Raw genomic sequence first — 24257 nt, 5'->3', positions numbered from 1 at the left:
GGCCCCATAACAGCATGGTGCCAGAAGTCCCAGCAGTGACTGTGCCAGACCCTGAGCCTGGAACCGTGGCCTGGATGAAAGCCCGGGTGATTCAGTTCCACCAGCGTCAACAGGAACAAATCCTCCAGATGATGGAGCAGTGGACCATCGAGGTGGAGATGCTGACTACGACTACCCCGATGTACGGAGGGGGAATGGATGTAGCAGAGTCGACTGGTGACCCACGTCCCTATGTCCTACCTGGACCGGCCGCTGCGGCTGAGGGGCCCGGCCTAGTCTCGGCCTATGCATCGCCCTTGCCGTTACTTATGGGGCGCCTCAGTATGAGCTCGCCTACTCTGCTGCTCCATGCTACCGCAGAAGGGGCTGAAGTGTTGGATGCTGGAGGCCAGGAGGCTGCGACAGCTGGCGGCAACCCACCTGATGCAGGAACCAGAGGTGATGACTCCTACCCCAGCCACGGGTTCGCTGTTGAGTTTGAAGAAGCAAGTGAGCGTTCCCGCTATGTAGGAGGCCCCGTGGTTGTCCATACCCCGCGTACCGGTGGAAATGGGTACCGGGTGCCCCTGTCACCGCAGGCATGTCAGTGCATGTTTGATGTGCTGGTGGCAGAGGATGGGTCCGCCTCAGCAGAAAAGTACGAGTAGGGCAGCGGAGCACCGTTGTCCAGTCCCCGTTGGGACCACCACTTTGTTTGTTGTTTGAAAAGTTGAAAGAATGATAAGAAAGAGATGATTACCGAAGCTTCACCTGATTTACCGTGATTTGCAACCGGCTGGAGACGGCACCGTTGTCCCCGTGGGGACCGTTTAAAAAGTTTTTGCATGGGAACTATCCATGGACAAGCCCGTGAACTTGCAGGGCACCCACAAACGTTAAGTGGCTTGTAAATAAGTTGTTTGCCGTTACCGTTTCCGCAATGCCGCCTCCGGAGAGGCAGGTTGGAGGGAGGGCCCTCAGCGGAGCAGGCTGGGGCCCAGCCACCAAGGGAACCGGTGGCTACCCTCTGGAGGGAAGGACAGATCCCGCTCGGGTACCGTGTGCTGGACTGTGGGTCAAGGGGTGCTGCCTGGGCTTTAGGGGCAGCATCAGGGCCAGGTTGCTTGGGTGGGAGAGAGCGGAAACTGTAACCGTAAACCGTTATGCAACGTTAAAGTAAATGTACCTCCCGTTTTGGGAAGAGTTATTAAAATTGTATATATGTTACCGTTATTATGTTATCTTTTACAGAAAAATAAATCCGGTGTTGGACGGCAGCCCGCGGACGGTCTGCATTTTGCTAAGGGGGAATGTGTCGCCCTGGGCAAGCCAGGGGACACAGGTCGCACACCACCACACCCTACATCCCAGGTAGGAACATCTAAGCTAACCAAAAATCCTTGTTGCCTTCCTCCAGAGGCTGATGATTCACACCAGGGGGTGGGCCAGGCGGTTGGCTCCGCCCACCGAGGAGAACACAGCTCTGGAGGCGGGAGAAACCAGGCAGTCAGCTCAGGGAAGAGCTAGAGTGTGGAGTCAAGTCAGGGAGGAGGAAGTGGAAGGAGTGGAGGAGTAGCCCAGACAGGGCTAAAGTAAACAGCTAGTGAAAGTAAAGGAAGAAAAGTAGTAAAGGAGGAAAGCGAGAGTGGTGACAGGACAGAAAGAGTGTGCAAAGCCTGAAGAGTCCAGCTGTGTGCAGGGCAGGTCAGCAAGGTCAGCAACGGTGGTGACTGTCTGAAGGGGGACCGTTTGGAAGTTCCTGGAAGGACCCCGTAGGCTGTGTGCCCGGTGGTCTGGAGCAGTGTTCCGAAGGACAGTCAGCACCAGGGCAGGGGTCTCTCGGACCCCGGCAAGGCTTGGAGTCGCCATAATTTGCCGAATCCGTCAGTGAAGGGGACGTAGATCCCCCAACAACCAAGTCCCGATTGAAGGCAACAGTCCAGCCAGTGTAAGAGAGACACCGCCACCGCCAAGGCACAAGTTTCTTAGGGCCAGCGCCTGCGGGCAACGAGTAGAGCTCCCCCGGTCCAGCTTGAAGCCGGGGAGCGGGTTACCGGTGGGGACCCATCGCAACCAACAAGTACACCAAGGTGCTAGGAAAAGGGACATCACCGTCATCTACCGGGAGAGCAAGTGCAGCCGTCCGTGGGACCGTCTTACCAGCCGTCTGGTTTACCGTAAAAACTGTGTCAACGTCTCAGGCTGAGTGAGTACCACAGTGCCGCAAGGCACAGCGCTGCCCCCGCGTCCCTGCGCCCACCAGGCCCTGCACCTCCCAAACCATCACCGGGCCCCGGGATCACCAACCCCTACCCACGGAGGGGCAACACAACACCTGGCTGCTCCGCATCACCATCCCCGGGATCCCCGTATTGAGCAGCGGTGGTGAAATCACCACAATCGTGGGTGGCGTTACGGACTATAAACAATCCCCACACCCAACAAACCCCTTTCACTCACGGGCGAGGAGTGCCGCTCGAGAAACCCCCGGGATCCGGCCCACCGCTCGAGCCACCACTGAGCAGCAGCCGCTGGACCCGAGCAGAAGGGGTGAGCGTAGTGTGCTGACACCCTCCTCCCCGCCCGCGACAGCAACAGCCCACCGAGGGGGATAATAGGCCACCGCCAGGGCTCAGAGATCCCACGGGCCAGCATCTGCAGGCAAGAGCTCCTTAGGCCACATCCAGCTGGGAGCGGACTCCTGAAGTTGCAAGCACAGGCAGTCCACCGTTCTAAAAGGTGCAGGAGAAAGACAGAGAACACCAGCCGGGTGGGGGAACCAGAACGCAGTCGGCTGCGGGCACCGACCACCATCACCTTGGTTTAGAAGCTCGTGTGTTTTCTTAATAGTGAGTACACCAGCACCCTGCGGTCGCCCATTCCCCCCGCACCACCAACCCCAACGGGTCCTAGGGCCACCATCCCTGCCCACGGAGGGGTTAACAACTTGCTGCACAACATCTCCCCCGGGTGCCCCGTAACTGCAGCGGTGGTGTCCAATATCACCACATACCGTGGGTGGCGTCATGAACCCAGCCCAGCCCGTACATATATGTCCACCACCCCCCGACCCTTTTCATTCGGAGTGTCCGCGGGATCTCCCGGGTCCGGAGACCCTCAAGCCACCCACCAGAAGGTCCGGACCCGAGCAGCGGCAGGCTGCTGGCACGGGGGCGGCACATATCCTCTGTCTCATGCTGACACTCAAGCTATGTCCGAATACATAAAGGAGAATCTGACAAGAGATTTCATTCAAAAATCTTCCTCATCGGCAGGAGCCGGTTTCTTCTTTATCAAGAAAAAGGATAAGTCACTGCGCCCTTGTATCGACTACAGAGGCCTCAACCAAATCACTTTCAAGAACAAATAACCGCTACCGCTTATAACGGAATTGTTCAATCGACTCCGAGGTTCCACGATTTTCTCAGAAGGCAGACTGCCTTCAATACCCGTGATGGCCATTATAAGTATCGGGTGATGTCATTCAGGCTTAGCAATGACCCGGCGGTCTTCCAGGTATTCGTCAATTACATTTTCCAAGATCTGCTCTACACAAGTGTGGTGGTATACCTGGATGATATTCTTGTGTTCTCTCCGGATCTGCCTACACACTGGAGGACTGTTTGTCAGGTGCTGCAGAGACTAAGGGGTACTTTGCACGCTGCGACATCGCTAGCCGATGCTAGCGATGCCGAGCGCGATAGTCCCTGCCTCCGTCGCAGCTGCGATATCTTGTGATTGCTGCCGTAGCGAACATTATCGCTACGGCAGCTTCACATGCACTTACCTGCCCTGCAATGTCGCTCTGGCTGGCAAACCACCTCCTTCCTAAGGGGGCGGGTCGTGCGGCGTCACAGCGAAGTCACACGGCAGGTGGCCAATAGAAGTGGAGGGGCGGAGATGAGCGGGACGTAAACATCCCGCCCACCTCCTTCCTTCCACATAGCCGCCGTGAGCCGCGGTGACGCAGGTAAGCTGATGCTCCTCGCTCCTGCGGCTTCACACACAGCGATGTGTGCTGTCGCAGGAACGAGGAACAACATCGTACCGTCGCTGCAGCATAATTATGAAAATGTCGGACACTACACCGATGATACGATAACGACGCTTTTGCACTCGTTAATCGTATCCAAAAAGATTTACACACTACGATTAGAGTTGAGCGCGGTTCTTGGTTCGTGGTTCTCCAGTTCGCGGCTCGAGTGATTTTGGGGCCTGTTCTAGATCGAACTAGAACTCGAGCTTTTTTGCAAAAGCTCGATAGTTCTAGATACATTCGAGAACGGTTCTAGCAGCAAAAAAACAGCTAATTCCCAGCTGGCTTTCCGCTGTAATAGTGTAAGTCACACTGTGACTCACACTATTATGACATTTCAGTGTATAGTGTGCGGGAACAGCGCCTTCAGATCACTGCTGTATGGATAATGGCGATCGCCATTTTTTTTTGTTTTCCTTGTCTTCCTTCCCTAAGCGCGCGCGTGTAGTGGGGAGGGCCAGCATGTCAGCCAATCCCAGACACACACACAGCTAAGTGGACTTTTAGCCAGAGAAGCAACGGCATGTGTGATAGGATGTCCATGTCACATGTCCCTGCATTATAAAAACGAGTATCTGCCCGTCCGGACGCCATTATCTCTTCTGCGTCCTTGGTGTCAGACATCACTGGCGCAGCTCCGTCCTGAGTCCTATCGCTGATACAGCTGTATGCGCTCCATACACAGCGCTGGACAGCTTAGGGATAGCACTTTCTATCAGTCCTTTTAAGGGCTCGTACCGGCAGGGTCAGAGCCATAGGTGACAGGTCCTGAAAACAGAGACAGCGTCTGTGTAGCTAAGGTCAGGGATTTCCTTGCTGCATTTCCCCATTAGGAGGGAATAGAAAGGCAGGCTTCCATTCCTCTACCCAGAGCACCACAATCCTGCCACTGTACCCTCCTGTCCTCTGCACACTCCAACTCATTATAACTAAGCCATTATACTAGCAAACACTGAGTGTACCTAGTGGCATCCTAAACGTGGCTATTGGACTTCTGTATAGTCCCACTAGTGCACAGATATTTGCAGCACGTCTGCCTGCATTGCACACTCCAACTGATAGTTACTAAGCCATTATACTAGCAAACACTGAGTGTACCTAGTGGCATCCTAAACGTGGCTGTTGGACTTCTGTATAGTCCCACTAGTGCACAGATATTTGCAGCACCTCTGCCTGCATTGCACACTCCAACTGATAGTTACTAAGCCATTATACTAGCAAACACTAAGTGTACCTAGTGGCATCCTAAACGTGGCTGTTGGACTTCTGTATAGTCCCACTAGTGCACAGATATTTGCAGCACCTCTGCCTGCATTGCACACTCCAACTGATAGTTACTAAGCCATTATACTAGCAAACACTGAGTGTACCTAGTGGCATCCTAAACGTGGCTGTTGGACTTCTGTATAGTCCCAGTAGTGCACAGATATTTGCAGCATCTCTGCCTGCATTGCACACTCCAACTCATTATAACTAAGCCATTATACTAGCAAACACTGAGTGTACCTAGTGGCATCCTAAACGTGGCTGTTGGACTTCTGTATAGTCCCACTAGTGCACAGATATTTGCAGCACCTCTGCCTGCATTGCACACTCCAACTGATAGTTACTAAGCCATTATACTAGCAAACACTAAGTGTACCTAGTGGCATCCTAAACGTGGCTGTTGGACTTCTGTATAGTCCCACTAGTGCACAGATATTTGCAGCACCTCTGCCTGCATTGCACACTCCAACTGATAGTTACTAAGCCATTATACTAGCAAACACTGAGTGTACCTAGTGGCATCCTAAACGTGGCTGTTGGACTTCTGTATAGTCCCAGTAGTGCACAGATATTTGCAGCACGTCTGCCTGCATTGCACACTCCAACTCATTATAACTAAGCCATTATACTAGCAATTTATGCTGCCAGTTTAAGGGCCGTGGTTGCATTATTAGGGATATTTATTCTTTATTATTCTGCTGTTAATAAAGCTAGACCACCGCTGCAATCTACACCACCTCTCAATTTTTACTACCACATTTTCAGTGCACAATCTTGTCGCAATCAACATGAGTGGCAAAATGACAGATGCTGGTGGAAAGGGGAAGAGGCGTGCTGGAAAAGGAAAAAAAGGGTTTGTCCGTGGGGAAGGTGGCAAAGCTCCATTATCATCTGCTGAAGATAGACCATCTACCAGCAAAAGTAAGATGTCTACTACTTACCGTGGACAATCCGATGTGCTCCCTTTTTTACGGACACGAACAACAGGAACAAAGGTAGATGATGGCCAAAAAAGGAAAATGCTTGAATGGATCTCAAGTGGTCCAACAAGTGCCCTCTCAGCCACTTCAAGTACTGCATCCAAAAAACACCAGTCCTCTGAGTTGTCATCTCAATCAAACTTGCTTTCTCCCAGCTCTGAAGTCTCCATCAGCCCTGCACAGTATGGTGGAACTGAGATGGCTGAGTCTGCAGAGCTGTTCAGTCACACTATAGCCTGGGAATCAGAGGTCTGCTCCCAAGCTACAGTGAGTACAGACCAGGAAATGGTCTGCAGTGATGCCCAGAACCTTTGTGACTCTAATTCAGGCCGTGAGGACCAAGTTTCTGAGCATAATGTTGACCCTTTGTCACAAACTGTAACACCTGTGGTTATAGACAATGAGGAACATACTGATGAAGATGAGACGCAGATACCAGATTGGGATGACAACTTAAATATTCGGTCAGGCCAAGAAGAGGCTCGGTCTGAGGGGGAGGGGAGTGCAAACACAACAATTGATGATGAAGTTCTAGATCCCACCTACTGTCAACCCCCAGTCAGGCACTCGAGGAGGTCAACAGAGGCGGTGGAGGAGGATGCAACCGACGACGAAGTTACCTTGCGCCTTCCTGGACAGAGTCGGAGCACTGGTAGCACGTCTACAACTGCATCCTCAGCCACCACTCTGCCTCTGAGCACTAGTCGGGGGAGCTCAGCAGGTCGCATGCCCTCTAAGCCTTGCCTAGCCTGGTCATTTTTTGACATAGAAAAAGATCGCCCAAATTATGTGATGTGTAAAATTTGTCGTGATTCTGTTAGTAGAGGTCAAAACCTCAGCAGTTTGACAACTTCTTCCATGAATCGTCACATGAATAAATATCATAGGTCCCGGTGGGAAGCTCACCGTGCTGCAATGCGGCCTAGCGGAGTGAACCATCCACGGCCTGCCCCTTCCAGTGCATCCGCGCGCTCTTCATCTTCTAGGACTGTGGGGACAGCTGTCACACCTGGTTTTCCACGCACAACTTCCACCACTGTAACCACAACAGGCAGTTTGCTTGGTAGGTCGTCAGTTGGTTTGGAAGGGGAAACAAGTGAGTGTGTACAGCTCTCTCAGACATCGATAGCACCAACGTTGGATGAAGGCAACATCATGTCTCCGCCTGCACTTTCCTCACAAACCTGCATTTTTCCAGGGACACCCTACTCAACACCGTCTACACACAGCAGCCAGATCTCTGTCCCTCAGATGTGGTCAAATAAAAGGCCATTTCCTGCGACCCATGACAAAGCTAAGAGGTTGACTCTATCCCTCTGTAAGCTCTTGGCTACCGAAATGCTGCCTTTCCGCCTAGTGGACACACAGGATTTTAGAGACCTTATGTCTGTCGCTGTGCCCCAGTACCAGATGCCTAGTCGCCACTACTTCTCTAAGAAAGGTGTGCCCGCGCTACACCAGCATGTCGCACACAACATCACCGCTTCCTTGAGAAACTCTGTGTGTGAACGGGTGCATTTCACCACCGATACTTGGACCAGTAAGCATGGACAGGGACGTTACAGGTCGATGACTGGGCACTGTGTAACTATGGTGATAGATGGTGAAGGGTCTGCTGCACAAGTCTTGCCGTCCCCACGACTTGTGTGTCAATCCTCTGTCTGTCCAAGTTCCGCCACTGCTTCTGCCTCCTCCACCTCATCTGGGTCCTCCACCTCCGCCCCAAGCCTGCCTGGTCAGGCCACCAGCGTTCTCACTGCGCAGAAGGAATCACGCACCCCTCATTACTATGCTGGCAGCAGAGCGCAACGGCATCAGGCGGTCTTTAGCTTGACATGTCTTGGGAATAGGAGTCACACAGCTGAGGAGTTGTGGTCAGCTCTGCGGTCAGAGTTTAATAAATGGTTGTCTCCACTCAACCTGCAGCCTGGTAAGGCCGTGTGCGACAATGCTGCAAACCTGGGTGCGGCCCTTCGCCTGGGCAAGGTGACACACGTGCCTTGTATGGCTCATGTGTTGAACCTTGTCGTCCAGCAATTCTTAACACACTATCCCGGCCTAGATGGCCTTCTGACCAGGGCACGAAAACTGTCTGCTCACTTCCGCCGTTCAACCGCCGCAGCTGAGCGACTTGCATCTCTCCAGAAGTCTTTCGGCCTGCCGGTTCATCGCCTGAAATGCGATGTGCCGACACGCTGGAATTCGACTCTCCACATGTTACAGCGACTGTGGCAGCACCACCGAGCCCTGGTGCAATACGTCATGACGTATAGCCTGGGCCAACGAGATGCAGAGGTGGGGCAGATCACCCTGATGGAGTGGTCTCAGAACAAGGACCTATGCACCCTTCTGCACAGTTTCGACATGGCGACGAATATGTTTAGCGCTGACAATGCCATTATCAGCATGACAATTCCAGTCATTTACATGCTGGAGCACACGCTAAACACTATTCGGAGTCAGGGGGTGAGACAACAGGAAGGGGAGGAACTACAGGAGGATTCATATGCGCAAGGGACAACAACCTCACCAAGGTCCAGACGTTCATCATCACCAACGCAGCAGGCATGGGACCATGGGGGACAGGGATCAACAAGGGCGCATAGTAGCAGGCGAAATGTTGAGGAAGGTGCAGGAGAACATGAAGAAGTGGAGGACGAACTGTCCATGGACATGGAAGACTCAGCAGATGAGGGAGACCTTGGTCAAATTTCAGTTGAAAGAGGTTGGGTGGAGATGTCAGAGGAAGAAAGAACGGGTAGCACCTCTATGCCACAAACACAGCGTGGACTTGGTCCGCATGGCTGCGCAAGACACATGAGTGCCTTCTTGTTGCACTACCTCCAACATGACCCTCGTATTGTCAAAATTAGAAGTGATGATGACTACTGGATTGCCACACTATTAGATCCCCGGTACAAGTCCAAATTTTGTGACATAATTCCAGCCATAGAAAGGGACGCACGTATGCAGGAGTATCAGCAGAAGCTGTTAATCGATCTTAGCTCGGCTTTTCCACCAAACAACCGTGCAGGTGCAGGGAGTGAATCTCCCAGTTGTAACTTGACAAACATGGGACGGTCTCGTCATCTTCAACAGTCTACCCGTACCAGCAGCATCGTATCTGGTGCTGGTAACAGCAATTTTATGGAATCTTTTCATAATTTTTTTAGACCCTCCTTTGCAAGGCCACCAGAGACAACAAGTCTGACACATAGTCAACGGCTGGAGAGGATGATACAGGAGTATCTCCAAATGAACATCGATGCCATGACTTTGCAAATGGAGCCTTGCTCATTTTGGGCTTCAAATCTAGAAAAATGGGCAGAGCTATCCAGTTACGCCTTGGAGATTTTGTCGTGTCCAGCTGCCAGCGTTGTCTCTGAACGTGTATTCAGTGCTGCTGGGTGTGTGCTGACAGATAAGCGCACGCGTCTGTCCAGTGACAATGTGGACAGACTAACGTTCATCAAAATGAACAAGTCATGGATCCACCAGGAATTTACTACCCCTGTGTCATCCTGGGGAGAGTAAATGCTTATGGATTTGGAATGTGCTTGATGCAAATCAAAACATCCTGTTTGCAACTAGGGCACAAGTGCTGCCACTGATAAGGTGTCTGTGTGGCCCAATTTTTGGAAAAAAAGGGAGACTCCGCTTGGAGTAACCCTTGCTTACATTGTTTTTAAAAGAAGCCAAGATGAACAGAGCTGGGATCAGGAAAGACTTTGCTACCTACCCCGGTGTCATCCTGGGGACGGTTAAGAATAGCGTATTTTTGAATGTGCTTGATGCAAATCTAGCTGTGAATTGTACAACTGGGGCACAACTGCTGCCACTGAAGGGGTGGGTGTGTGTGGGGCCCAATTTTTGGAAAAAAAGGGAGACTCCGCTTGGAGTAACCCTTGCTTGCTGTGTTTTTTAAAAATGATCCAAGATGAACAGAGCTGGGATCAGGAAAGACTTTGCTACCTACCCCGGTGTCATCCTGGGGACGGTTAAGTATGGCGTATTTTTGAATGTGCTTGATGCAAATCAAAACATCCTGTTTGCAACTAGGGCACAAGTGCTGCCACTGATAAGGTGTCTGTGTGGCCCAATTTTTGGAAAAAAGGGAGACTCCGCTTGGAGTCACCTTGCGGTGTTTTACATGATTTTAGAAGGGCATGCCATGCCTATATCTGTGTCTCATCCTCTTTTTCCTCGCAACGCTGTTTTGTTTTCACATGAGAATTTGTCCTTGTCACTTTCCCATGTGTTTGTGTTGTGTTGTGAGTTGTTTGTCACCTTTTGGACACCTTTGAGGGTGTTTTCTAGGTGTTTTTATGTGTCTGTGATTGCCTGCCATTGTTTCCTATGCAGTTCGAGTTCGGTTCGTCGAACGTTCGACGAACCGAACTCGAACGGGACCTCCGTTCGGCGAACCGACCTCGAGCCGAACCACGGCCGGTTCGCTCATCTCTAACTACGATATCGACAGCGACGTCGGATGTGCGTCACTTTCGATTTGACCCAACCGACATTGCACCTGCGATATCGTAGTGTGCAAAGTACCCCTAAGAGAGAACTGTATGCCAAATACGAGCAGTATCTATTTGAGCAGTCCTCTCTGCCTTTCTTAGGTTATTTTATCTTGGATACTGGCCTAAGGATGGATCCAGACAAGCTGTCAGCAAAACTGAAGCGGCCTTGTCCCAATGGTCTGAAAGTAATCCAGCGGTTCCTCAGTTTCGACAATTATTTTAACAATTCACCCCCTGGTTCTCGTCCCTGGTCCTTCCCATCTCAGCCTTGACCCGCAAAAGGGCAAACTGAGGTAAAGGCCATCCTTGCTGTTAAAAAGGTCCAAGGTGAAATCTACTATTTGGTGGACTGGAAGGGGTTTGGTCCTGAGGAGATGTCATGGGAAGCAAAGGAGAATATTAATGCCCCTCTTTTCCTTAAAGGATTCCTGGAAAAGGGGGGGCGTAAGGGTGGGTACTTTAACGCCTATACCGGCATCCCCGCGCTGTCCGGCCCCCCTTTCCCCGGAGGGGACGTTGGTTCTCTCACCTGCCCAGCCGTCCTGCGGTGGCTTCCCTGTCCCCAGTCCATGCTTCTGTTTCCCAGAGCCTATGTACATCTCACAGTCCTCCTGGTATTGCCCAAAGGGTGCCCTTGTGGCGACGCCCCTTTTCTTAAAGGGCCAGCGCACTCTGACCCAGAAGTGCCTCTCAGGTCAGCTGAGAGGTTTCAGGTATTTAATGCACCCCTTCCCTTAAGGGAGGCTGGGCAACGAGTTAGTTAGTTGCTGTTCTCAGGTCCTCTGTGCTGCTGTCACTGCTGCTGTTATTGTGCTACATTCTGCTGCTGATTTGTGCCACTGTTTCAGTGCACTCCTTAACTGCTGCTGCTACGACCACCTACACCGGCTGTCTGCTACGATACCAGCTGCTGCACATATCCACGCTGGTTGCTACTGCCATAACCATCCATCCCAGTTGGATCCACAACTCTGCTGGCTGCTGCTGTCGCTACTACCAGAGGCTGTACTGGGTCCGTGGCGCCAGCTGCCAGGGTACTGTAGATCACCTGGGGCTGCCCTCTGCCTTCTGCTTACCAGCTTGTGTATCTGCTGCTAGTGAAGACTTGGTGGCCGGTCGAGTTCGCACCCCCAGGCTAGTGAATGGTACCTTCGGCCCACTAATACACTGCTAGCCCTGTGAGCATAACAGTAGCACAGGGGAAGAGGCAGAGGTGATACCTGCAGACACTGGATATGGGCGAAAGCAGGAAAGTTCAAAGATTAAATCAGCTCACCACTCTTAGAAAGTCTTATTGGAGGCGGTGCATGGAAAGTCGAGTCCAGCTAGCTGGCTTGATATGAGTCAATTCCAAACAGGCAAAGGAGGTTCACGATCTGGCAGTAGACACAGCATGGGATCAGTCCGTGTGTTGGTGCTTTAGGAAACAGTTGCCTGCCTTCTCCCTCTGACCACCTTACTGCCTCTTGCCTGTTGTGATGTTGTAGATACGTCCCCCTCTGCACTGCTGCACTCACTCTGCATGACACCTTGCCAGGTTGGGTCACTTACTTCATCGTCAACCACCTCGTCTTCCACTTCAGCACTTTGATCCTCCTACTGACTTTTGACTTGACATGACTTGTTGGCAATTCTGTGTAATCATCCACCTCTTGAGACAGTAATTGTCATTCCCCATCGTCGGGTTCTTGTGACCGTGGCTGCTCAAATATTTGGGCATCACCACAATCGATCTTGTCATGTGCCTCTTGAAATGTGCAGGTTGAGAGGTCAGAAGAAGACATAAAGATAAAGACCTCAGAGTGTCCAAGTATGGGATTACTTTTCTCCTTAGACTCGCCATGGTGGTAGGAAGGAGGATCAGACTGAGGATTATGTAGGTCCTACTGACTCTTCACTTATCAGACTGGATTGTGTGGAAGACAAGGTGGTGGTGGTAAAAAGACTGGAAACTTTATTCATCCAGCCCACAACCTGCTTGCACTCTTCTTGCTTCAACAGTTGTGTCCTTTGCCCCCCTTCAAAGTGAGACAGGAACCTCTGTTAGGTTGATGTGTGTTTTGCTGTGCTGTCATAGCAGCCTCAGTTTCTCCTGGCCTACGACCATGGCCTCTGTGTACCACCCCGCTCTCAGCAGCCAACGTTGCTCGGATCCGGACCCGGGGGTCTCGCAGTCACTTCAATTAAAAAGGGGGTTATGGTGTATGGGATTTTGGAAAGTTTGTACGTGATGCTGTGACGCCCTGGCAAAGCCAGGTTGTCACAGAAAGAGTTAATCCTCCTTGGTAACCTGATCCCACACCAGTGCAGCAGGACAAACCACCTCCCCCAGTGTGAGAGCAAAACAGAGCAGGAGGGGAGGGGCTGGAGCAGAGTGTGCCGGGACAGGCTGGTAGTGAGGAAGGGACTCTGTGACCGGGGCAGGGTAGTGGCCCGCCGGTGTGGAAAGAGATCCCGGATCACTGCAGGGGAGCAGACTCCCCGTTCCCGGCTGAGGAGGAAAGAGAAAGAGAGTGGAGAGAGAGGCACCTGGCTGCAAGGAAAGAACAGGGGCTGCTGCACCGTGTGTGGGACACTAACACCCTTTGTACCGAAGGCTGCGGACTCCGGCAGTTTCTGGTTAATTCCTGACTCTGTGTGAATTTTCTTGCAAAGCGAACTGTGAGTAACAACATCCCTCGGTCCAACCGGACGCACAGCTCTCAGACGGTCTCCATCTTCTCCCTGCACCACCTCACCGGGGTCCCGGGACACCAACACCCTACCTGTGGAGGGAAATCACCACCTTGCTGCCCACCACATCCCCGGGATCCATTAACTGGCAGCGGCGGTGCTCCGTTACCTCACCGCACACCACGGGTGGCGTTACGGACAATCTCCCTTACCTAATCCCCTTCTTACTGTGGAGCCTGGGATCACAGACCGGGTCACGCCCCCGTGATACCCACAGAAGTGACCCCGTGGCCCGGATCTGAGTACCCCTTGTTCCCGGGCGACACAACGCCACCCACGGTATCTGGTAAAATAAGATTTTGGGTATTCACCGTAAAATCTCTTTCTCGGAGCCTTCATTGGGGGACACAGGAAACCATGGGTGTATGCTGCTGGCTCCAGGAGGCTGACACTATGCAAATCAAAACGTTGGCTCCTCCCCAGTAATATACACCCACTGACCGGAGCTGAGGAGATCAGTTAATGTAAAAGCAGTACGAGGAGAAGCTTGAATCTTAAAACAGACCAGATCCACTAAAGTCTGAAGAAAAAGGGGCGGGTGCTGTGTCCCCCAATGAAGGCTCCGAGAAAGAGATTTTACTGTGAGTACCCAAAATCTTATTTTCTCTGTCATTTCATTGGGGGACACAGGAAATTATGGGACGTCCTAAAGCAGTCCCCAAGGGTGGGAAAAGAAGGACTCAAAAATAGGATTACCAGGGACGAGGTCCCGTGAACGGAACCTGACGCTAGACACTGTAAAGAACCGTTTCCCAGCCAGAAGTGAACTGCCGGTGATTAAGAAAAGAATATGGGCACTGTAAATGCCCTCAAAGACAAGCTGTTAAGTAAACAATAGCTGCGTAACTGAACAGATTAGCTTGGGGGGACCCTAATGTAGGGGGAGAGAGTCAGGGTAGTAAAGAAACTACTGAACCACTATTGAGACATGCGTCCGAAGACGATAAATCCCAACGGAGGGCTGGGAGAACGAGAGATAGTACACTATCTCCTGTGGAATATGTGTCCACAAAGATGAGAATCTAAGGAGACTATCGTCAACAGGTTGAGGCCAAGAGAAGAAGACTAACTGGACATAGTGTCTCTTCTGAGACTGTGTAAGAATAACCGAAGGGCAGAGTACCGGGCAGAGTACCGGGCAGACGTGGATGTCGGGACAAACGGAGGCCAATATAGCTGTGGCTATTGACTGCCACAGAGTGACTAAAAGGGAAACCAATTGCCCAAGCCAACTTCCAAAGAGAGTGCAGGGGTATTGGGCTAAGAGAAGACTCTAGAATAATCGAGAAGAGAGAAGGAAGACTATGTCGCTGGCGCAAATGCTATCCGACCAGAGGGGCAACGGAAATCTTGGAAAAGGTAGCCAGGAAACTGGAGAACTGAAGAGAAAAAACAAGTTATCACGCCAAATCCAGAAGTGGCGGCTGAAGGGGAAGCAACGCTTGAGAATATGTGAGGTAAAAAATCTCGCAAAGGCTCCGCTAGAACGCACAAGGATGAACGAGTACGTCTGAGCCCAAGCGGTGGGGACCGGCCGTGGAATTCGGCAGGGCAAAGAATTAGAGGACCGTCACTTAAGCCTAGAACATCAACGAGTGACGTAGTGGGAGGCAGACCAGGGACAGGGGCGGTGGGAACCCTTAATGTGGCGCCCTGGACAAGCCAGGTCGTCACAGGTACTACACCAACACACCCCACACCCCGGCTAGGCACATCTAGGTCAAACACAAATCCTTGTTGCCTCCCTCCAGGGGCTGATGTCCACACCAGGGGGTGGGCCAGGCGGTTGGTCCCGCCCACCGAGGAGTTCACAGTCCTGGAAGCAGTTCAGTTTTGGAGAGGAGTTGAGGAGGAGTGAAGTGAAGTGGTAGCAGAGGAGACTGAAGGCGTCCGGGTGTGTGGCCCGGACGGAACAGCAAGGTTGGCAGACGGTGGTGACCGTCTGCAGGAGAGGCTGATTGGAGTGAACCGTAAGGACCGGGGACGGGCGGTGGCCCGACGGTACCGGATCGGGGAACAAAGAGAAGCCAGCACCATTCGGCAGGGCTTACCGACCCCGACCAGCCTAGGAGTCGCCGTAAAACCGGTCAAATCCGTTAGCGAAGGGAACCTCCGGGGTTTCCCAGCAGTCAAGACCTGATTGAAGGCAACAGCTCACACCGTAAAGGGAAACACAGTCACCGCCAAGGCTACAGTTCCCAGGGCCAGAGCCTGCGGGCAAAAGGGGCTCCCTCAGCATCCATCCAAGCTGGGGAGCGGGTTACTGGTGGGAAGCCATTGGAACCGTAAACACAACACAGGTGGAGGGAAAGGCAGTCACCATCAACCTACCGGGAGAACTACCGCTGCCGTCTGTGGGACCCATCCATCCAGCCGTTTGTTTGACCAGAGACTCCGTGTGAATTACTGGCTGAGTGAGTACCACCGTGCCGTGCGGCACAGCGCTGCCGCCGTGACCCTGCACCTCGCCAGGCCCCGTAACCCGCCTGCCATCCCTAATCCTCACCGGTGCCCCGGGACAACCAACCCCCCTACCCACGGAGGGGAGAAAACAACATCCAAGCTGCTCCATGTCACCGCTCCCGGGATCCCCGTCCAGAGCAGCGGTGGTGTCACAACCTCACCACAACCGTGGGTGGCGTCACGGACAATATCCCTAAACCAAACCACCCCCTTTCACTCACGGGCGAGGAGCGCCGCTCTAGTCCCCGGGATCCGGCCCACCGCTCGAGCCACCACCGAGCAGCAGCAGCAGCCGGACCCGAGCAGTGGGTGAGCACAGTGTCCCCTCCTCCGCCCGCGACATTAACAGCCTGGTACTCAAGTGGGTTAAGACTATGATGCTAGAGACAAACGGCCAGCTGGGAAGGAACCACTGGCAGTGGTGTTGAGTGTTGAAGACTAGAGAAAATCAGGTAGACAGTAGAAATACTGAGTGTCCTGTACATTTGGGCTCCTGAAAGAGTTCTGTTGCTGAAAGTAGACAGGCAGGACAGTTTTGTAGCCTCAGTAGACCGAGGCAGAAGGGGAGAAATGAGTGAAATGACTGAGCTGTTAGTGAACTGGAAGTCCATGGTGAAACTGGCCATTCGTAACATTGATGACTGTCGAAGATCCTGTGCCCAGTTCTTAATGGTCCAGAAGCAGTTAAGAGAGGGACCATAGTAGGTTCTTCATCCGTTGTCTGCGAAGGGACTGGAGAAAAATCTGATCCTTGTCTGGAAGAGAGAAAGTGTAAGAACCAACCCCTGGACTTAAACACATACATGCTCTGAACTCTGTTATATCAGAAACACTATGAACCACCGATGGAAGGCGGCAGGGAGTCAGGCAGGTCACTTACTGGCTAGAGGGCAGTTCCTTACTTCGTGAGTAACTTCCACATTCGAGTGAGTAAATGGCTGCTGCTGTTGGAAGTGGAGCAGACAACCTAATAGTCGGAGAGACAAACTTACCTCCTGACCCCGTTAGGCACGTGGTGCGGTACCCGGGTCACTGGGAAGTGACTAAATGACTGCTGCTGCAGGGAGTAAAAATCACACAACTTGCTGGTCAGAGGACAGTGCCTTACCTCATGATTACGATAGACGTAAGGTGTGAGATAGGGCATAGACCCGGATCACTGAGAAGTGAAGAAATGACTGCTGCTGCAGGAATTGAAGCAGACAACGTACTGGTCAGAGAAGCGTGCCTTACCTCGTGATACCCTAGAAGAGTGGTGTGAGGCAGGAGATGGCCCGAAGTTCGTAGGAATCGGCTAGATGACAGGTAACGTCTGCTGCTGCAGTGAATGAAGCAGACCACGTGCTGGTCACAGGACTGTGCCTTACCTTGTGGTTACCTTAGACGAGTGGTACGAGGTAGGAGATACACCCGGGTCACTGGAAAGTGACTAAATGACTGCTGCTGCCATGCCGTGTCATGGAGTCCTTGGTGGATGGATGGAGTCCTCACCTCTCGCCTCAATAATGATGCACTTGATACCTGATCCGTCTGCCGTGAGTGAAAGCAGGGCTGTGGAGTCGGTAAGCCAAACCTTCGACTCCGACTCCGACTCCGACTCCTCAAATTCTCTTGCACCGACTCCGACTCCGGCTCCGACTCCGACTCCGGCTCCGACTCCGACTCCTACATATATTGCTTATAGTTAGGTGAAAAATTTATTGTAGTACATGAATATGTGTATGTGAACATCAGACATTTAATAATTTTTATGATACAATAATCAAGATATTTGGATAGAACATAAAATATATTTATTGGAATACAACTTTAGAACACATAAAACTGTAATAAATTGTAAATATGTAATACACTATGTAATATACAGTAGATTACATATATATCTTGTGTGTGTATATACACTATATGTATATATATATATATATATATATATATATATTACATATTTACAATTTATTAGTTTTTTGTGTTCTAAAGTTGTATTCCAATAAATATTTTATGTTCTATCCAAATATCTTGATTATTGTATCATAAAAACAATTAAATGTCTGATGTTCACATTGTACTACAATAAATTTTTCACTTAAATATAAGCATTATACTAAATGTTATTATTTAGTAAAATATTCAGCACATTCTGCATTGCACTCCTGTCCCCAATTTATTATATATTTTAGGAGTCGGAGTCGGTGCATTTTATACCGACTCCGACTCCGACTCCGACTCCACCAAAATGAGCTCCGACTCCGACTCCGACTCCACGACTCCGACTCCGACTCCACAGCCCTGAGTGAAAGGGTGGCTCCGACTCACAGGGTCGTGGACAGAGCACTTAGGCCTGTTGCTGTGTTCGGTCTAAGGTTTGCAGAACGCTGGCACACTTAGTAGTGGGCAGGCTCATCAAAACAGTGGCCCATGGATCACTGTTATCCTAGATACCCTGCTGGTAAGTAGAGAAACAGTGACACACCAGAGGATAGGTTTAAAGAAACAGGCCGTAGCAACACTGTCACACTGAATAATGTGCAGGTTGAACGAAGCATCGTCACGCTGAAGTAATGAGAGCATAAAGGGTGCAACCAGGGACACCGGCACACTGAATAGTGGGCAGGTTTGTGGAAACACTGGTACACCGGCTTGAACAGGAGTATACATAACCACTGGCACATTGGATAGTGGATTGGTTGAACGAAGAATTGGCACGTTGAAGTAAACGGGTGCATAAACAGGTGCATAGAGGAACACTGGCACGCTAACAGTGGGCAGGTTCATTGAAACACTGGTACACTGGCATAACCCTGTGCATACAGAAACACTGGCACACTGGGTAGCGAGCTGATTCATAAAAACACTGGTAAGCCAGAGTAGACATGTGCCTATAGAAACACAAGCACACTGGATAGTGGGCAGCGTCCCGGAAGCACCTGCGCACTGTAACAGACAGGTAGTGTGGCGCCCTGGCCTAGCCAGGTCGTCACAGACAACACACAAACACCCCCACCCCCATTAGACAGGGACACCAGCCAAACAAAAACCCTTGTTGCCTCCCTCCAGTGTCTGATGTCCACACCAGGTGGGGTGGAGTCAAGCGGTTGGCTCCAACCACCGAGGAGTTCACAGGCCTGGAGGCGGGAAAAGTGACAGAAAGAAGTTGGAGTTTGAAGTGAGAGGAACAAACACTTGGGTGTCTGGGTTTGTTGCCCAGGCACTGACAGCAAGGTTGGCAGACGGTGGTGGCCGTCTGCAGGAGTGGTGGAGCAACGCGGAACCGTAGGACCGGGGTCGGGCGACGGCCCGCCGGTACCGACCGGGGAGCGAAGTGAATCCAGCACACACAGGCAGGGCCATCGGACCCCGACCAGGCTTGGAGCCGCCGACAATAGTCAGATCCGAATGTGACTGGAACCCCAGGGGTTTCATAACAGCAAAAGTCCCGATTGAAGGCAACCGCCCACACCGTGAGGGTATACAGCTACCGCCTAAGGCTAGAGACCCAAGGGCCAGCGCCTGCGGGCAAACGGGCTCCTCTGGTACCCATACACCGGGGAGCGGACTACCGTTGGGAATCCATAGTAGTCAGAAAGAGAACATCAAGGTGCAGGGAAAGACAGCCGCCATTACCTGTCCGGGGAGAGACACTGCAGCCGGCTGCGGGACCCGTCCATCCAGCCGTTTGGTTTACCGAGGACTTTGTACCTTTCTTGCTGAGTGAGTACACCCGTGCCATCCGGCACCGCGCCGCGCTGTCCCTGCAACCCTGCACCTCACCAACCCTGCCTCCCCGTCACATCATCGGGCCCCGGGACCACCGACCCCTACCCACGAGGGGGAAAACAACATCCCAGCTGCTCCCTACCATCGCTCCCGGGATCCCCGTCACCAGCAGCGGTGGTGCCCATCTTCACCACGACCCGTGGGTGGCGTCACGGACTAAATCCCCCAAACCAACCACCCCCTTCACTCACGGGCGAGGAGCGCCGCTCGAGTCCCCGGATCCGGCCCACCGCTCGAGCCACCGAGCAGCCGCAGCAGTGCTGGACCCGACCGTTAGCGAGAGCGCAGCAGCGATGGCGTCCTCCCCGCTTGCGACAGTAGCACGCAGAGACACTGACACGTAGGATAGCGGACAGGTACATGGAAAAACCGGGCGTAATTATGAAACACACTGGAAAGATGACAGGTTCACGGAGACACTGGAGTGCTCACGGAAAAGGCCATGTCATGGACCGCCGGATAATCATCGTGCGTAACGAAATATGAGCTTCTGATTGCTGGGTAGAGTGCCATAATCTATCCGTAACGTTACAGATAACCAGGCGCAAAGAACGATACTTTGGGGAAGATCTAGAATGCTGTAGTAACATCCGTAATTAGTGCCACAGGCATATAATACAGCTGGACACAAAGGATCAGTGATTAGTGCTACAGGCGTATAATACCTGGGGGAGAGAATGGCCAACTGACAGTCAACACCCAGAATTCAGGAGCACATCTGTGTTAGCCAAGATGTGGCGATAGTGTCTGAGTGTACATCACAAATCAGAAGACATTAAAAGTGTGCGCAATACAGCTTCTTCACATACAACAGCCACCCAGGGACTAAACGACTGTATATAAAACTATCCCTCCCATTACCCAGGAGAGGGGTTACAGGTAGAGCCCCTGTCATAAGGAGCAGGGGGATAAATATAAAGGGGGGACCCCCGAGATCAGGGATGGTACCTTTTCTTGGAGGTTCCAACTTGTCTCCTGGTGATCAGTCCTGGAGGAGGCGAACGAAGTCATCTCAACAGTCGACCCGGGTGTAGTTGACGGGAGACTGGAGGGGTACCTCTCCATCCCAGGTACCATCTTCGTCCTCCTACCCCACAATCAGGCTCGGGAGCGAGAGAGTTGGGGAGGGGGGCAGGACCCTCCGCCTTTATCAACGACGTCGCACTTTTCCTCACTGCGGATGCACCTCGAACACTCTTCTGTGTTGGAGGGACCGGGTTCACTGCCAGACAGACACGGGGGTCAACAGTAGTGGCGGACGGACCCCACTCTGTGCGACCAGTCTCTATGTGGGAGAGCAGGGTGAGCGATTACACCCTGTCGCCCGACGAGCTGTGTCTGAAAAACAAAGGGAAAGCATTAATAAAACACAACAATACAAACCTGAGGGGCTGAGAGCAGCCCCTGCGTGTCCAACCTCCTCGGACACTAAGCAAAAACTGATCTCCTCAGCTCCGGTCAGTGGGTGTATACTGCGGGGGAGGAGCCAACTTTTTGATTTGCATAGTGTCACCTCCTAGTCCCAGCAGCATACACCCATGGTTTCCTGTGTCCCCCAATGAAGCAACAGAGAAATGGGGTACCACCGCTGCCGTTGAGGGGACTCCCGGGGTTGTTGGGCTGGCAGCTGGATGTTATTAACCCTCCGTGGGTAGGGATGGATGCCCTGGGGCCTAGTGGGAGTTGTGGTGGTGGCAGGGATTGCAGGGAGCAGGAAACTCACAGTTCGGTTGTCCTGGTGTTGGATGAGGCTGCTTTCATATGTAGGATCAGGAAACACAGAGTCCAGTACTTAACCAGAAATTGCCGGTGTCCATAGGCCTTTGATACGGGGGTGTTCGGATCCCACACCCGGTACAAGAAGCAGGGCCCTCTCTCTCTCCTGCACTCCAGCTAAGAGTCACCTTCTCTGTTTCGGACAGGGGAAGTCCTCTCTTTGCACAAGTCCGGGGTCCCTTGCACACTACCGGCGGGCCACTACCCTGTCCCGGTCCACTACAGGTTCCTCTGAGCCTATTCTCCACTTAAGCTCCAAGACTTCTGCTTTCTCTTGGCTTCACTTCCCCTGCAGCACAGGGGACCACAACCCTGTTTGCACTCCTCTCCCTCCTTCCACCGACTGCCTCAACTCCTCCCCTCCTGCTCCTTTTGTTACACTGGGGGGGGAGGTGCGGCTGCTTCACTGTACCAGTGTGGGATCAGGTGGTACCAAGGAGGTTTAACTCTTTCTCTGACTACCTGGTTTTACCAGGGCGTCACATCTGCATGCACCACCAACAGAGGACCATCCACTTCTACATCCCTTACTGCAGGCCATTAATGTTTTAAATTAGGTAAATGATATATGCCTTCAAACTTTACAGTATTAATAGGGGAAAGAAAATATGTAATCATGAAAAAGACCTTTGGGTTTAGGGTGCAGCAGCCAAGAATACACTGTGTGCAGAATTATTAGGCAAAAGAGTATTTTGATCACATGATACTTTTTATACATGTTGTCCTATTCCAAGCTGTATAGGCTTGAGAGCCAACTACCAATTAGGTAAATCAGGTGATGTGCATCTCTGTAATGAGGAGGCGTGCGGTGTAAGGACATCAACACCCTATATAAGGGGTGCTTAATTATTAGGCAACTTCCTTTCCTTTGGCAAAATGGGTCAAAAGAGAGATTTGACGGGCTCTGAAAAGTCCAAAATTGTGAGATGTCTTGCAGAGGCATGCAGCAGTCTTGAAATTGCCAAACTTTTGAAGCGAGATCACCAAACAATCAAGCATTTCATGGCAAATAGCCAACAGGGTCGCAAGAAGCGAGTTGGGAAAAAATGCGCAAAATAACTGCCCATGAATTGAGGAAAATCAAGCGTGAAGCTGCCAAGATGCCATTTACCACCTGTTTGGCCTATTTCAGAGCTGCAACGTTACTGGAGTATCAAAAAGCACAAGGTGTGCCATACTCAGGGACATGGCCAAGGTAAGGAAGGCTGAAAAACCACCACCTCTGAACAAGAAACATAAGATAAAACATCAAGACTGGGCCAAGAAATATCTTAAGACTGATTTTTCAAAGGTTTTATGGACTGATGAAATGAGAGTAAAGGCCCTGTCACACACAGAGATAAATCTGCGGCAGATCTGTGGTTGCAGTGAAATTGTGGACAATCAGTGCCAGGTTTGTGGCTGTGTACAAATGGAACAATATGTCCATGATTTCACTGCAACCACAGATCTGCCAAAGATTTATCTCTGTGTGTGACAGGGCCTTTACTCTTGATGGGCCAGAGGCTGGATTAGTAAAGGGCAGAGAGCTCCACTCCAACTCAGACACCAGCAAGGTGCAGGTGGGGTACTGGTATGGGCTGGTATCATCATAGATGAACTTGTAGGACCTTTTCAGGTTGAGTATGGAGTGAAGCTCAACTCCCAGACCTACTGCCAGTTTCTAGAAGACAACTTCTTCAAGCAGTGCTACAGGAAGAAGTCGTCGGTATCGTTCAAGAAAAACATGATTTTCATGCAGGACAATGCTCCATCACATGCATCCAACTACTCCACAGCGTGTCTTGGTCACCCGATCTGAACCCCATAGAGAACCTGTGGTCCCTCATAAAATGTGAGATCTACAGGGAGGGAAAACAGTACACCTCTGGGAACAGTATCTGGAGGCTGTGGTGGCTGCTGCACGCAATGTGGATTGTAAACAGATCAAGCAACTGACAGAATCTATGGATGGTTGGCTACTGAGTGTCATCAGAAAGAAAGGTGGCTATATTGGTCACTTTATGGGTTTTGTTTCTGCATGTCAGAAATGTTTATTTCTAAGTTTTGTGCAGTTATATTGGTTTACCTGGTGAAAATAAACAAGTGAGATGGGAATATATTTGGTTTTTATTAAGTTGCCTAATAATTCTGCACAGTAATAGTTACCTGCACAAACAGATATCCTCCTAAGATAGCCAAATCTAAAAAAACCCACTCCAACTTCCAAAAATATTAAGCTTTGACATTTATGAGTCTTTTGGGTTGATTGAGAACATAGTTGTTGATCAATAATAAAAAAAAATCCGCTAATATACAACTTGCCTAATAATTCTGCACCCAGTGTATAAGGCAATAATCCCTGCCTACATGCCTCTAATACACTATCCCTTCTCCAGCAGCTCGCCCTGCAGTAAATGCAGCTAAGCGCGGTATTATTAGGGAATAAATTAAATTTTTTAGGCATCAGCAGCAAGGTCTGAAAGGCAATAATGCCTTCTTAGATGCCTCTATAGCCCGCTTTACATGCTACAATATATCTTACAATGTGTCGGTGGGGTCACGTCGTAAGTGACGCACATCCGGCATCGTAAGGTACATTGCAGTGTGTGACAGGTAAATGCGATTGCGATTGAACGGTAAAACGTTCATTGCAAACATCGTACCTTTCTCTAGAATTGCACGTCAGATTGTTCATCGTACCCGGGGTAGCACACATCGCAGTGTGTGACACCCCGGGAACGATGA

The sequence above is a fragment of the Anomaloglossus baeobatrachus genome, chromosome 3 (assembly GCF_048569485.1).
Source record: "Anomaloglossus baeobatrachus isolate aAnoBae1 chromosome 3, aAnoBae1.hap1, whole genome shotgun sequence".
NCBI classification, from domain to species: domain Eukaryota; kingdom Metazoa; phylum Chordata; class Amphibia; order Anura; family Aromobatidae; genus Anomaloglossus; species Anomaloglossus baeobatrachus.
Note: the sequence above shows the minus strand (reverse complement) of the source record.